Source organism: Grammomys surdaster, unplaced genomic scaffold (genome assembly GCF_004785775.1).
Source record: "Grammomys surdaster isolate TR1022 unplaced genomic scaffold, NIH_TR_1.0 143, whole genome shotgun sequence".
In the NCBI taxonomy this organism is placed as follows: domain Eukaryota; kingdom Metazoa; phylum Chordata; class Mammalia; order Rodentia; family Muridae; genus Grammomys; species Grammomys surdaster.
The window spans coordinates 5,857,267-5,869,900 of NW_021604601.1; the positions used below are offsets into that span (position 1 = coordinate 5,857,267).

A 12,634-nucleotide genomic window follows, 5' to 3' on the forward strand; every position below is an offset into this window, starting at 1 on the left:
GTCAAAGACACTTAGGGGAGAAAAGGATTTATTTCCTTATCACTCACCATCCATCAGCAGAGAAGCTCAAGACAGGAACTTAGAAACAGGAACTGAAGCAGAGAGCATAGAGGAACACTGTTTTCTGCCTTGCTCTTCATGGATTTCTCAGGTTGCTTTCTTATACAACACAGGACTAACTAACTTCCCAGGGATTATTCCACCCTCTGTGGGATGGGCCTTCCCACACCAATCACTAATTAAGAAAATATTCCTCAGACATGAGATTCCCTCTTCTCACCAATGTGTCAAGTTACAGCAAAACTAAGGACTGTAACAGCCATTCATTCTTATAGTCTCTGTTGAAGGTAAGGACAATCTCCATGTGGTATTCCTTGTAACCTTGGTGGCCAGAGATGTATTGGTCAAATCACCATAAGATACTTTTGATATTCTATCTGAACACAGCAAACTAGAATTTGAATTGCAAATCCTGGTCAGGCCATCTCTGCCTCTTCATTGCATAGGCACCAGTGATTGTCCAGTTCTCCCCCTTCCCATAACTCATTTCGCTGTCCTTGAAAAGAGAATGGAGAGCCACACCAAAGCTGGGAAGCCCTCCAGGCTCATTTCAGAGAGACTATTCCACAGAGTTTGAAGGCACTGGATCTTTTCCAATGCTGTAAGCTTTCTCCAAGTCTGCATTCCAAAAGCTCAGACAGGGAGATGGAAATCGAAAGGGGAGGAGTTAACTCAGGTGGGCTTCTCTTCAGAGTGTAGCCAGGGCTTTGTCTGAACTAATTGCCTCTTTTTCCTGCTAACAAGACAATTTAGTCAATAGAATCTGGCAGAGCTGGGTTGCTAAGATGAAGGGAAAAGGCTCTGCTTTTATGCAATTGTAGCCTCTTGTTCTTGTGGCTGCTACAGGCAATAAATGTCATTGTATAAGGAGGATCTGTCTTTGCATCCCATCAAAGTCTTTGCTGTTATGTGGACTGCAGAACTCTGAAAACCTTCTCAGATATTAGCAGAAAGAGCAATGAAGGATGAATGAATGGAACGGGACAGGAGAAAAGGATACAACTTTATTTTGTTGTAGGAATCTTTTCTATCTAGTTTGCTGGAAAAGCTACTGGATGTTCATTTCTTTAATGTTGTCTCTTCTGTCTCTGTGATGAGTCAGCAGGTAAATGATGAGCAGACACAGAAATGGTAATTAACACTTGAAAGAGTTAAGTGGTGATGGTGGTGATGGTGGTGGTGGTGGTGATGGTGGTGGTGGTGGTGGTGGTGGTGGTGGTGGTGATGGTGGTGGTGGCGGTGGCGGTGGTGGTGATGGCGGCGGTGGCGGTGGCGGTGGCGGTGGCGGTGGCGGTGGTGGTGGTAGAGGTGGTGACTGTCTGGATACACCTAAATTTCATCAGGCATTTAGAAATTTGGATAACTCATAGAGGAATCCAGGGCTTCTAGCTCTTAGAAATTAAATATTTAGAAGGAGCAGCCATGGGCAAAAGGAAAGAGAAAAAAAAAAGCTTTAACAAATGAAAAAATGATAAAAATGTTGGTGTCACTATAAATATAAACTATCTCATTACTCTCTGCACGCTTCTCACTGTGTACATGTATGTGCATTTATAAATGGCCACATGAGTTGCTCACAGAGCAGAGGCATGGTTCTCAAAGTAGGCCTATTTGTTGGGTGGTAGCAAGGCCAGAGCCTGGTGAGTGTCTTCTGTAGGTGGTTGTCTTCCTCCTGAGTCTTCACACAGAAGACAAAAGATAGAGAGAAAGGTCTCGCTGTCCCTTCTTACAGGTGTAAAAATCCAATCAAGAGTGCTCTAAGCCCAGAGTCCAATTACTTCCCAAAGGCCCCATTTCATAATAATATCCCAACTGAATAAAAGGTTTCACATATGAATGGGACTCACAGGGGCCCTACCACTTATCAATGATCTATTGTCAATGGACATTTCTAGGACGAAGGTGGGTAGGGGGCAGAGGGTGTATAATATCTACTTATAAAACGGGATGATCTGACCAGAATTTCCTGGTTAGTTCCAAACTTGAAGTGACACAGATGACCCTAAACTGTATGGAATACTAATCAAAATTGAAACCAGGAAATGGGACAAAGAGTTTTATAAGGGAGCAAGGTTAGTAAGGGTGAGAGAGGTAATGGGGTGGAGAATGACCAGGATATAGTTTACATGGATTGTAAAAGAATAACATTTGCTAACAAAAAAAAAAATCCTATATGAATGGAGACATGGACTCAGTAGTATATGAGTGAACTAGCTCTTCCTGCCCTGGATGATACAGACTCTGAACTCAAAGGAGAGTTTTCAAATAGAGGTCAGCACAGAGCCCCAGAAATGCTGTTTTTAATTCAGCCAGCAATCAAGAGACAGCAATATGGAAGTGATATATAACAAAGCCTACAAGATATGACTATGAAACTTCAAAAACATGACATAGGAAATTCTAAGGAGAGTTTCGTTTAAATCATTTACATACTCATATCTGTAGGAGAGAGAAAAGTTTGCCAGGTTCCAGCAGCAATGTCAGTTAGGTGTCCCAGATGATTAACTCATGTTGGCAGAACTGAGAGTGATAATTTGTGGCTTCATCCATCCAGTGAATGTTTATTGAGAAGCAATTTCATAGTAGATAAAATTCCCTACCTCCATGCAGTGAAGGTTAAGAGGTAGCAAACAAGGACCACGAAAAATAAGTTTTAATTTGTTAGAGGCTGACACACATTAAATAAAGTGCAGAATAAGTGCTAATAACCCTTCATTGTTGAGGCAAAAGCGTTCAGTCATAGGTGCTCATTGGACGTGTGTCTATCGTCACACTCGGACCTTGTCTAAGGTTGGCTGAATGAAGCTGACGTAAGCTAAGGTGCTGGGGCAGTTGTGCTTGCCTGACATTTGTCTCAATCTCATGTATGCTGGTCTGACCTTCAGGGCCTTAGAAAAGATTAGGAAGACATATGGAAACAGCCAAGGCTTCTTGGTCCCTTGGCCTACACCCAGGACATTGTTGCTTTCTCTTCAGTCGAGTGTCCAGTGAACATGAAAATATGTTAACTTCAGCATCACTGAGACAAAATATGTTATGTAATCAACTTGAAGGAAAGATGTAGATGGGGTCATACTTTCATACCATAAGTTGTTTGACTCTGGGTCATAGGCAGGGCATCACAGCAGCAGGAGCATGTGGGGAAGGCTTTGCTTCTCACCTCATAGAATACAGGAACCAGAGAAACCAAAAGAGTCACTGAGCTGAATGCTAAGTATAACCTTGAAATGCATGTTCTTAGTGATTGGCTTTCTCCAACTAAGCCTACTTCCTAAACTACCCCAGAAACTTCTAAAAGAGCATCACCAGCTGCAGACCAACACATGAGCCTGTGAGGGAACAGGTTTACCAATAACACTGTTATTATTGGTGCTAGAAGCAAAATACCAGGCAGGTGATACCACCCACTGGGGAAAAGACCTCAAGAATCACAAAAGATGACTTAGGATCAAGATGCATCTATCTTGGTGGGGGTGCAACTTTAGAGACTAGTATTCAATTGACCAATTTGATCTAATTAATCCATATCTAAAGATGTAAAATATCTCAATATAAAAATAGTACTCCAAGTGAAAAGCTCAGGATGCAATATGGTGCTAACGAGAGGAAACAGTGAAAACTGAGACCCCAGAGCTCTACAAAGTAAGCAGTGGGAGGGGTGCAAACCTTACAGGGGTTTGTAAGTTACTAAAAGTCCTGTTTTACTTTGAGAAGTCAACTAAGGGTCATGGGGAGAAACATAACCACTAGGTATTTAAGCAGCTTCTCACCATGAGCAAAATGCCAGGAGGTTAGTGGCGGCAGAGAAATACAAACTTATAGGCAATGAGAGAAACTGAAAATCTGTATGCACTCGATTACGTATGCACTACATATAAACTATGTATATATCCCCTTCTGATACAGCCTGATGATGAATCCATTACTTTTCAAGGTAGGGAGACATACGATGTTCTTAGTCTGAACTTAAAAGTGATATAATTGATGTACCAATATATGAAAACCCCAAGCATAAATGAAATTAAAATTCCCTCAAATAAAAAAAAAATCTACCACACCTTATGGTCAGGAGTAGTTGATCAACATAGAATGGACTTCACAGTATGTATCGTGTGTGTGTGTGTGTGTGTGTGTGTGTGTGTGTGTGTGTGTGTGTGTTTCTATTTGATTGCAGTTTGGTGTTTTGTTGTCTTGGTTTTGTGGGGTGTGGTTGTATTGGGTTGTTTGTTTTTTGAGGAAACTTAAAGTTGGGTGGGTGGCAACCAGGGGAGGATTCTGAGGAGCATGGAAAATGGGAAGAATTGGTCAAAATATATTTAAATTTGAAATTGTTTTAAATAACAAAAGAATATAATATAGGTAACATATAATCATTAAAAATCTGCCATAAATAAGGCATTAAACGAAGTAACAAAATAAGTTAAAAAACACTGTTTCATATATATATATATATATATACATATATACATATATACATATATACATATATACATATATATATTACTAAAAATAATATATAGCATAAAAAAAGTCAACTCGGCAATAGTAAATATGATAAATAATAACATCAATAATAGTAAACACCTGTACCAATTTTCAATAAGAATGTCTACATTTTAAGAAAAAAATCTTAACTAAACTTAAATGAATACAAATACATAACAGGTACTTAATAAGGACCAGTATTATAAATAAATAGTTCTCCCAGAGGTAAATTTAATAAAAGAACACTGAAATGCTTTAGGCATTCTTTCAGAAACTAGAAAAGTTAACCGGTTCACTTGATAAAACACAAATATTAAAAAAGGCAGGGAAACTGCCTCTGCAGTTATTAAATATGAGAAAAATCTTATAGTAACATGGAATTTATTGCATAAAAACTAGATAGATAAATAGAATAAGACAGAGCATTCAGAATCAATTTTATTTCATACCCATAATATATAATATCTCAAGGGTGATATCTCAAGTCCTATGGTGAAAAACAATCTTCTTAGTAAGTAATATAGACATAATGTGATATCAAATGGGAAAACTATAAAAGTTGTGTGTGCCCCTTTCAAGAGACAGAGTAGTTTCCCAAACTATCAAGGTTATTATATAAACTTCATATTATAGTACTGAAAGCTAACATGGGTAATTTCTTCTATCATCTCTGTTATGCTTGGAGAATATGCTCCCAAAATATCTGTGTGTTAAAGGCATGGTACCAAGGTGGTACTATTGGGAGGTGGTGGGACTTTTAGTAAGTGAGGTCTTATTACTTAATTACAACTAAATGATTGTCCATGTACTCTTTCAAAAATTAGAGACTATTGCCCTCTCTCTCTCTCTCTCTCTCTCTCTCTCTCTCTCTCTCTCTCTCTCTCTTTCTCTCTCACATAGTGAATATATTAGCTTCTTTTCCAACTTGAGCTGGATGGTAGTGCATGCCTTTAATACCAGCCAACATTTGAGAGGCAGAGGCAGCCTGATCTACAGAACAAGCCCCAGGAAAGCCAAGCAGGGCTACACAGAGAAACCCTGTCTCAAACAAACAAACAAACAAACTGACCAACAAACAAACAAGCAACTTTAGGGAGAAAGAGTTTCTTTTGCTTACCAACATGGGCACAGACCAACATGGTGGAGAAACCTGGGCAACAGAAGCATGCTGTAGCTGGTCACATTACACCTGCCATCATGAAACAGAAACTGGTGGTTGCTGGTGCTCAGCTCAAGTTTCCCTTGTATGCAGTCCAGGACCTGAACCAGAGAGTGGTGCCACATATGTTCAGGATGGATGTTACCATCTCAATCACCATAATCAAGACAACCTCCAAGAAATATGCCCAAATAGCTTGAAAATATGAAAAAGTTCATAAAATAAAAAGACATCTCTATTTTTATATGTGGTAGAATATTGACCAGAGAAAATTGAGCAAGAAATTAAAGGCCAGTAGTTCTTAGCCCTAGGGAAAGCTAGGCAACTTCACTGGAAACAAAAGCAATTAAAAGTTCACCAAAATATCATTTCCTACTTAATGGGAAAACTCTCTGAAAGGCTGAAACCATCCTGTCAAATTAAAGAAATATCCCCACTTAGATGCATCTCTTCTGGAGTTACAAAATATGCAATCCCCAAAGAGCACAATTTGAAAATATCGATCAAATCACACACACATATTAAATGTATATATATATATTTTAACCCAGAAGTATCTCTAGGAATCCTTGTGAAAGACGCACCGGCTAACACACAGAGCTGCATATTACACTACTGGCTGCAATAACAAAAGCATGAGGACAGGTCAAACTCAATGGAAAAGTAGAGTGCATCTACACAGAGGGGTGGTTGCATCTATTGGAGAGAATCAGAGGTGTCACCACAAATCATCATATATGCTCATAACAAGTACTTACACACACACACACATACACACACACACACACACACACACAGAAGAAGCGTACAAAGAAAAGAGGATGGAAAGAGTATGCTGTATAAAAATTAAGAGTGAAAGGGACATTATACACACCTGTTTGAGTCTGTTAAAATATACAGAACAAAAACAAAGCTTTTTTAAATTATCTTTATTCTATTTTTACAGACCAGTCTTCATCCCCCTCCTGGTCCGCCATCCAACAGTACCTCATCCACTTCCTCTACCCCATCTCCAAGAGGCTATCCCCACCTTACCCCCTACAACACTCCCACCCCACCAGGCCTCCCCACTCCCTGGGGCCTCAAGTCTCTCCAGGGTTAGGTGCATCTTCTCTCATTGAGACCAGACCCGGCAGTCCTCTGCTGTGTATGTGTCAAGGGCCTCATATCAGCTGGTGTATGCTGCCTGGCTGGTGGCTCAGTGTCTGAGAGATCTCAGGGGTCCAGGTTAGTTGAGACTGCTGGTCTTCTTATGGGGTCGCCCACCTCCTCAGCTCCTTCCAGCTTTTCCCTAATTCAACCACAGGGGTCCCTCACTTCTGTCCATTGTTTGGGTGCTAGTATCTGCATCTGACTTTTTCAGCTGCTTGTTGGGCCTCTCAGAGGGCCACCACATTAGGCTCCTGTCTGTAAGCACACTGTAGCATCAGTAATAGTGTCAGGCCTTGAAGCCTCCCCTTGAGATGGATCCCAATTTGGGCCGCCCACTGGACCTCCTCTCCCTCCGTCTCTTCTTCACTTTTACCAATGTGGTTTGTTTAGACAGGAGCAATTCTGGGTCAGAATTTTTGATTGTGAGATGGCAACCCCATTGCTCCACTTGATGCCCTGTCTTTCTACTGTAGGTGGACTTTACAAGTTCCCTCTCCCCATTGTTGGACCCTTTATCCAAGGTCATTCCTTTTGAATTCTGAGAGTCTTTCACCTTCCAGGTCTCTGGTAACATTCTCGAGGGTCCCTCCACAACCCACATCCCAAGTTGCATGTTTCCATTCATTCTGCTGGCCCTCAGGGCTTCAGTCCTGTTCACTCCACCCCCAGCACCTGATCATGTTCCCTTTTTCCTCTCCCTTCCCCTGTCTCATCCAGGTCTCTCAGCCAATCATGATTGTTTTCTTTTCCCTCCTAAGTGGAATTGAGGCATCCTCACTTTGTATCCTTCTGCTTGTTAACCTTCTTGAGTTCTATGGATTGTATCCTAAGTATTCTGTACTTTCTTGACTAATATCCATTTATTAGTGAGTATATACCATGTTTGTCCTTTTGAGTCTAGGTTGCCACACTCAGAATGATATTTCTAGTTCCATGTATTTGCCTGAAAAACTCATGATGTCCTTGTTCTCAATAGCAGAATAGTATTCCATTTTGTAAACGAACTACATTTTCTGTATTCATTCTTCTGTTGTGGGACATCTGTGTTGTTTCCAGCTTCTGGCTAACACAAATAAGGCTGCTGTGGACATAATGTAGCACATGCCCCTGTGGCATGGTGGGGTAATTTGGGGTATATTATGCCCAAGAGTGGTATAGCTAGGTCTTCAGGTAGATCTAGTTCCAATTTTCTGAGAAACCTCCAGATTGATTTCCAGAGTGGTTGTACCAGTTTGCAATACCACCAGCAATGGAGAAGTGTTCCTCTTTCTCCACATCCTCACCAACATGTCCTGTCACCTGAGGTTTTGATCTTAGCCATTCTGATTGATGTAACATGAAAAAACCATTTTTGGTTTGCATTTTCCTGATGACTAAGGACTTTGAACATTTCTTTAAGTGCTTCTCAGCCATTCCAGATTCCTCTGTTGTGAATTCTCTGTTTAGTTCTATGCCCCATTTTTTGATTGGGTTGTTTGGTTTTTTGGAGGTTAGCTTCTTGAGTTCTTTACATATTTTTGATATAAGCCCTCTATCAGATGTGGAGTTAGTGAAGATCTTTTTCCCAATCTGTAGATTGCCAATTTGCCCTACTGACTATTTGCCTTACAGAAGCTTTACAGCTTCATGAGGTCCCATTTATCAATTCTTGATCTTAGAGCCTGAACCATTGGAGTTCTGTTTAGAGCCTGCCAATGAGTTAGAGGCTCTTTCCCACTTTCTCTTCTATTAGATTCAGTGTATCTGGTTTTATGTTGAGGTCCTTGGTCCACTTGCACTTGAGCTTTGTGCAAGGTGACAAATAGGTATCTATTTTCACTTTTCTACATACCAACTTCCACGACCAGCACCATTTATTAAAGATGCTTTCTTTTTCTATTGTATATTTTTGGCTTCTATGATAAAGATCAAGAGTCCATAAGTGTGTTGTTTTATTTCTGGGTCTTCGATGCTATTCCATTGATCAATCTATCTGTCCTGGACCATTTGTCATGCTGTTTTTATCACTATTGCTCTGTAGTACAGCTTGAGGTCAGGGATGGTGATTCCCCCACAAGCTCTTTTATCATTAAGAATTGTTTTTACTATCAAACTTCCCCAGCTGATAAACAACTTCAGAAAAGTAGCTGGATATAAAATTAACTCAAACAAATCAATAGCCTCCCTTTATACAAATGATAAAAAGGCTGAGAAAGAAAATAGAGAAACAACACTCTTTACAATAGTCACAAGTAACATAAAATATTTTGAGGTAACTCTAACCAAACAAGTGAAACACTTGCATGACAAGAATGTCAACTCTCTCAAGAAAGAAACTGAAAAAGAACTCAGAAAATGGAGAGATCTCCCATGCTCATGGATTGGTAGAATTAACATAGTAAAAATGACCATGCTACGAAAAACAATCTACAGATCCAGTGCAATCCCCATCAAAATTCCAACACAATATTTCAAAGACACAGAAAGAGTAATTCTCAATTTCATATAGAAAAAAAAACAAACAAAAAACACGATAACAAAAACAAACTTTAAGAAACAACTACATTTAACTAAAAGTGCAGGAGGAGAAGGTGACGGGTCACTGACCTCCTTTTAGATTGCACTTTACTGTGGCTATACTCAGTTCTGACAATAACTTAAACTGTTGGTGCAATGTAATTGTACAACTTTTAAAACTGCAGTTGAAGAATTTCCACTGAAAATGTTTTTAAATCCAAGCGTTCTAGTCCAATAGTGTAGCATTGAATTGTTTCCTGAAGCTGGCAATACATAGCAGAAACTTCAGAATGTGTGAAGTCGCAATACTTGGGAACCGTTTTCACCATGCCAGGTGTTTTAGCACTCAGCAGAGAGACTGAGTCTGGTGGAGACTGGAACTGGAAATCAGATTACCAGCCAAGCAAGCCAAAAATCTATCTATCTATTTAGAAGCACAAAAGGCCAGCAGTTAATATCATGTCCAGAAATAAAAATATTATTCCTTCAATGCCCCTGCTCTCATATACACAATCAAGGACAAATATCTCATATACAAATGTCACTTAATCTGCTTTCCTACTCAGTTGTCAATCTAGTTTTGGCACAAGAGTAACTTATTTCCCTTGGTAGTATTTCACACTTTTTTCCATCTGTCTTAGAGTGACTATTGCTGTAAAAAGACACCATGACCATGGCAGCACTTAATAGTGAGTGGAGCTGGCTTCCAGCTTCAGAGGTTTAGTCTATTGTTATCATGCTGGGAAGCTGGCAGTACACAGGCAGACATGGGACTGGAAAAGGAGCCAAGGGTTCTACATCTGGATCATCAGGCTGTGGGAAGAAAGAATGACACTAAGTCTGGCTTGAGTTTTTGAGACCTCAAACCCCAACCCCAGTGACACACTTCCTCCAAGAAGGCCACACCTACTCCAACAAGGCCACAGCTCCTAATAATTCTTCTCCTCTTGAGCTTATGAGGACCCTTTTCACTGATATTATATACAGTGCTCTATTTATCCATCTATCTATCTTACTATCTATCTTACTATGGATTTCTCTATCTACCTATCTTTCTATCTATCTGTCATCTATCTATCTATCTATCTATCTATCATCTATCTATCTATCTATCTTCCATTTTCCCTACAAGGAAAGCCCCAATAAAACAGAGCATTTTTTTTCTTGTGTACTATTTTCATCAAGTACTGGGTACTAATATCTTTCATGTGGTTGATGCCAAATAAGCATCTTTTAATTAAATGAAAATATGAAGTTTATCTGTTTCATATAGCCAAAACCTTTCCCAGAGAAGTAATGTGTCCATAGTACACTGGGCCAAGTCTATAACCCAGTTACTCAGGACAAATAGCACCTGGTGAAGAGAGATGGTGATTGACTGTGGCATTTTATGAAGCCCTTTGTTCTCTCTCCTTACAGTTCCTAGTTATTCAACTGTGTAGACAAATAGTCCAGGCACATTACTCAGCATAAAGTGTACATACAGCATCTGGTACTCAGTTAGTCCTCCCAAAATTCCCATTCCTATTTGTAAATTGACAGGAAAAATCAAGAAAAGAAGTCTGAAGGAGTCCTGGGGACTCCCTGCATGTGACGTACCCACAGCCACCTTCTGCAGCAGTCCACGCAGCTAACTTGTTGAGTTACTCTGAATGTCAGATTGTTTATAATCCAACTGCTATATTAGAAAAATAGTAATGAGATAACATAGCCTAAATAATTCCTACCAAATCAGACCTTTTAAATGAAAAGGGTCTGTTACTTTATCATTGATGCATCTCATCTTCAACCCAAATACAGGGTGAAAGGCACCAAGTCATCTAGTATGTACCATAAGAAACATGCTGCGGACAGTCCAGACCAAAGAGCCACTGTTTCTTCTGATTTTTGATTGACATTCCAGTACTGATAAGCAAGTATAACTATAGTGATTCCCTCCCTCCCCCAGGAAGAAAGGATCCTCCTGTTCAAAGTCTCTTCTTTTATACTGTCCCCTGATCCTTCGTCCTGTATCTTTTCTGGGTAAAGATGTGAAGTCCAAACTTGAATGCACTTCTCTGGTAAATAATAAAAATACAGTAAATACACTTAGGCCAACCTAGCAGAGATCACTGGGCATTCTTTTTCATCAGGACGTCATTTTCTCAACCAAACTGTAGGTTCAGGAATGAAGCCCCAGCTGATTAAACTGCTGTATGTCTAGATACAGGATACATTTCTCTTCCTATTTGTGTATTTCTGGAAAGACAAGGCCTTTTCTACACATACATGATCGGGCTGCACACCCACCCCACCATCCATTAGTCTTCTCTTTCTCAACACATTTCTCTCTTACAAAATTTCTTCACTCACCCTACAGCTCACCCCGATGGCCTCACTATCTTCTATACTTTGGTTTAGAGATTCTCTGTCATGCAGAGACCTGTGGGGCTTTTCTGAGCTCAGATATCTATTTATGTGTTTTAAAGTGACTCTTTTTCCACTGGACAGTTTTAGCTCCTTTGTCAAAGATCAAGTGACCATAGGAGTGTGGGTTCATTTCTGGGTCTTCAATTCTATTCCATTGATCTTCCTGCCTGTCTCTGTTCCAATACCAGGTAGTTTTTATCACTATTGCTTTGTAGTACAGCTTGAGGTAGGGATGGTGATTCCTCCCGAAGTTCTTTTATTGTTGAGAATAGTTTTCGCTATCCTGGGTTTTTTGTTATTCCAAATCAGTTTGAGAATTTCTCTTTCTAACTTTGAAGAATTGAGTTGGGATTTTAGTGGGGATTGCATTGAATCTGTGGATTGCTTTTGGCAAGATGGCCATTTTTATTATATCAATTCTGCCAATCCATGAACATGGGAGATCTTTCCATCTTCTGAGATCTTCTTCGATTTCTTTCTTCAGGGACTTGAAGTTCTTGTCATACAGGTCTTTCACTTGCTTGGTTAGATTCACACCAAGGTATTTTATATTATTTGCAACTATTGTGAAGGGTGTCATTTTCCTAATTTCTTTTTCAGTCTGTTTATCTTTCATGTAGAGGAAGGCTACTGATTTGTTTGAGTTGATTTTATAACCAGCCACTTTGCTGAAGTTGTTTATCAGGTTTAGGAGTTCTCTGGTGGAAGTTTGGGGGTCACTTAAGTATACTATCATATCATCTGCCCATGCCTATAATCCATGCCTATAATCATAGAATTAGGGAGGTTAGAGGAAGGAGGATTCTATTGGAAGTGTAAGGACAGCCTGGACTGTGTGGTAAATCTTTTCTAAAATATAAAAAGGAAGGGAGG

At 39.8% G+C, this 12,634-nt stretch overlaps 1 protein-coding gene across 5 annotated transcripts in view; it reads left to right on the plus strand.

Annotated features, from left to right (window-relative positions):
• The first annotated feature begins 572 nt into the window (after positions 1-572).
• The window catches only part of Oprm1 (opioid receptor mu 1), a 251,578-nt gene continuing 239,516 nt past the window's right edge, over positions 573-12,634 (plus strand). For 3 of the 5 annotated variants that reach the window (XM_028764336.1, XM_028764339.1, XM_028764342.1), the window contains exon 1: positions 573-736. The gene's annotated coding sequence lies outside the window, so the exon portion shown is untranslated. The remainder of the gene's footprint in view (positions 737-12,634) is intronic. The other 2 variants (XM_028764337.1, XM_028764338.1) reach the window with 1 other exon arrangement.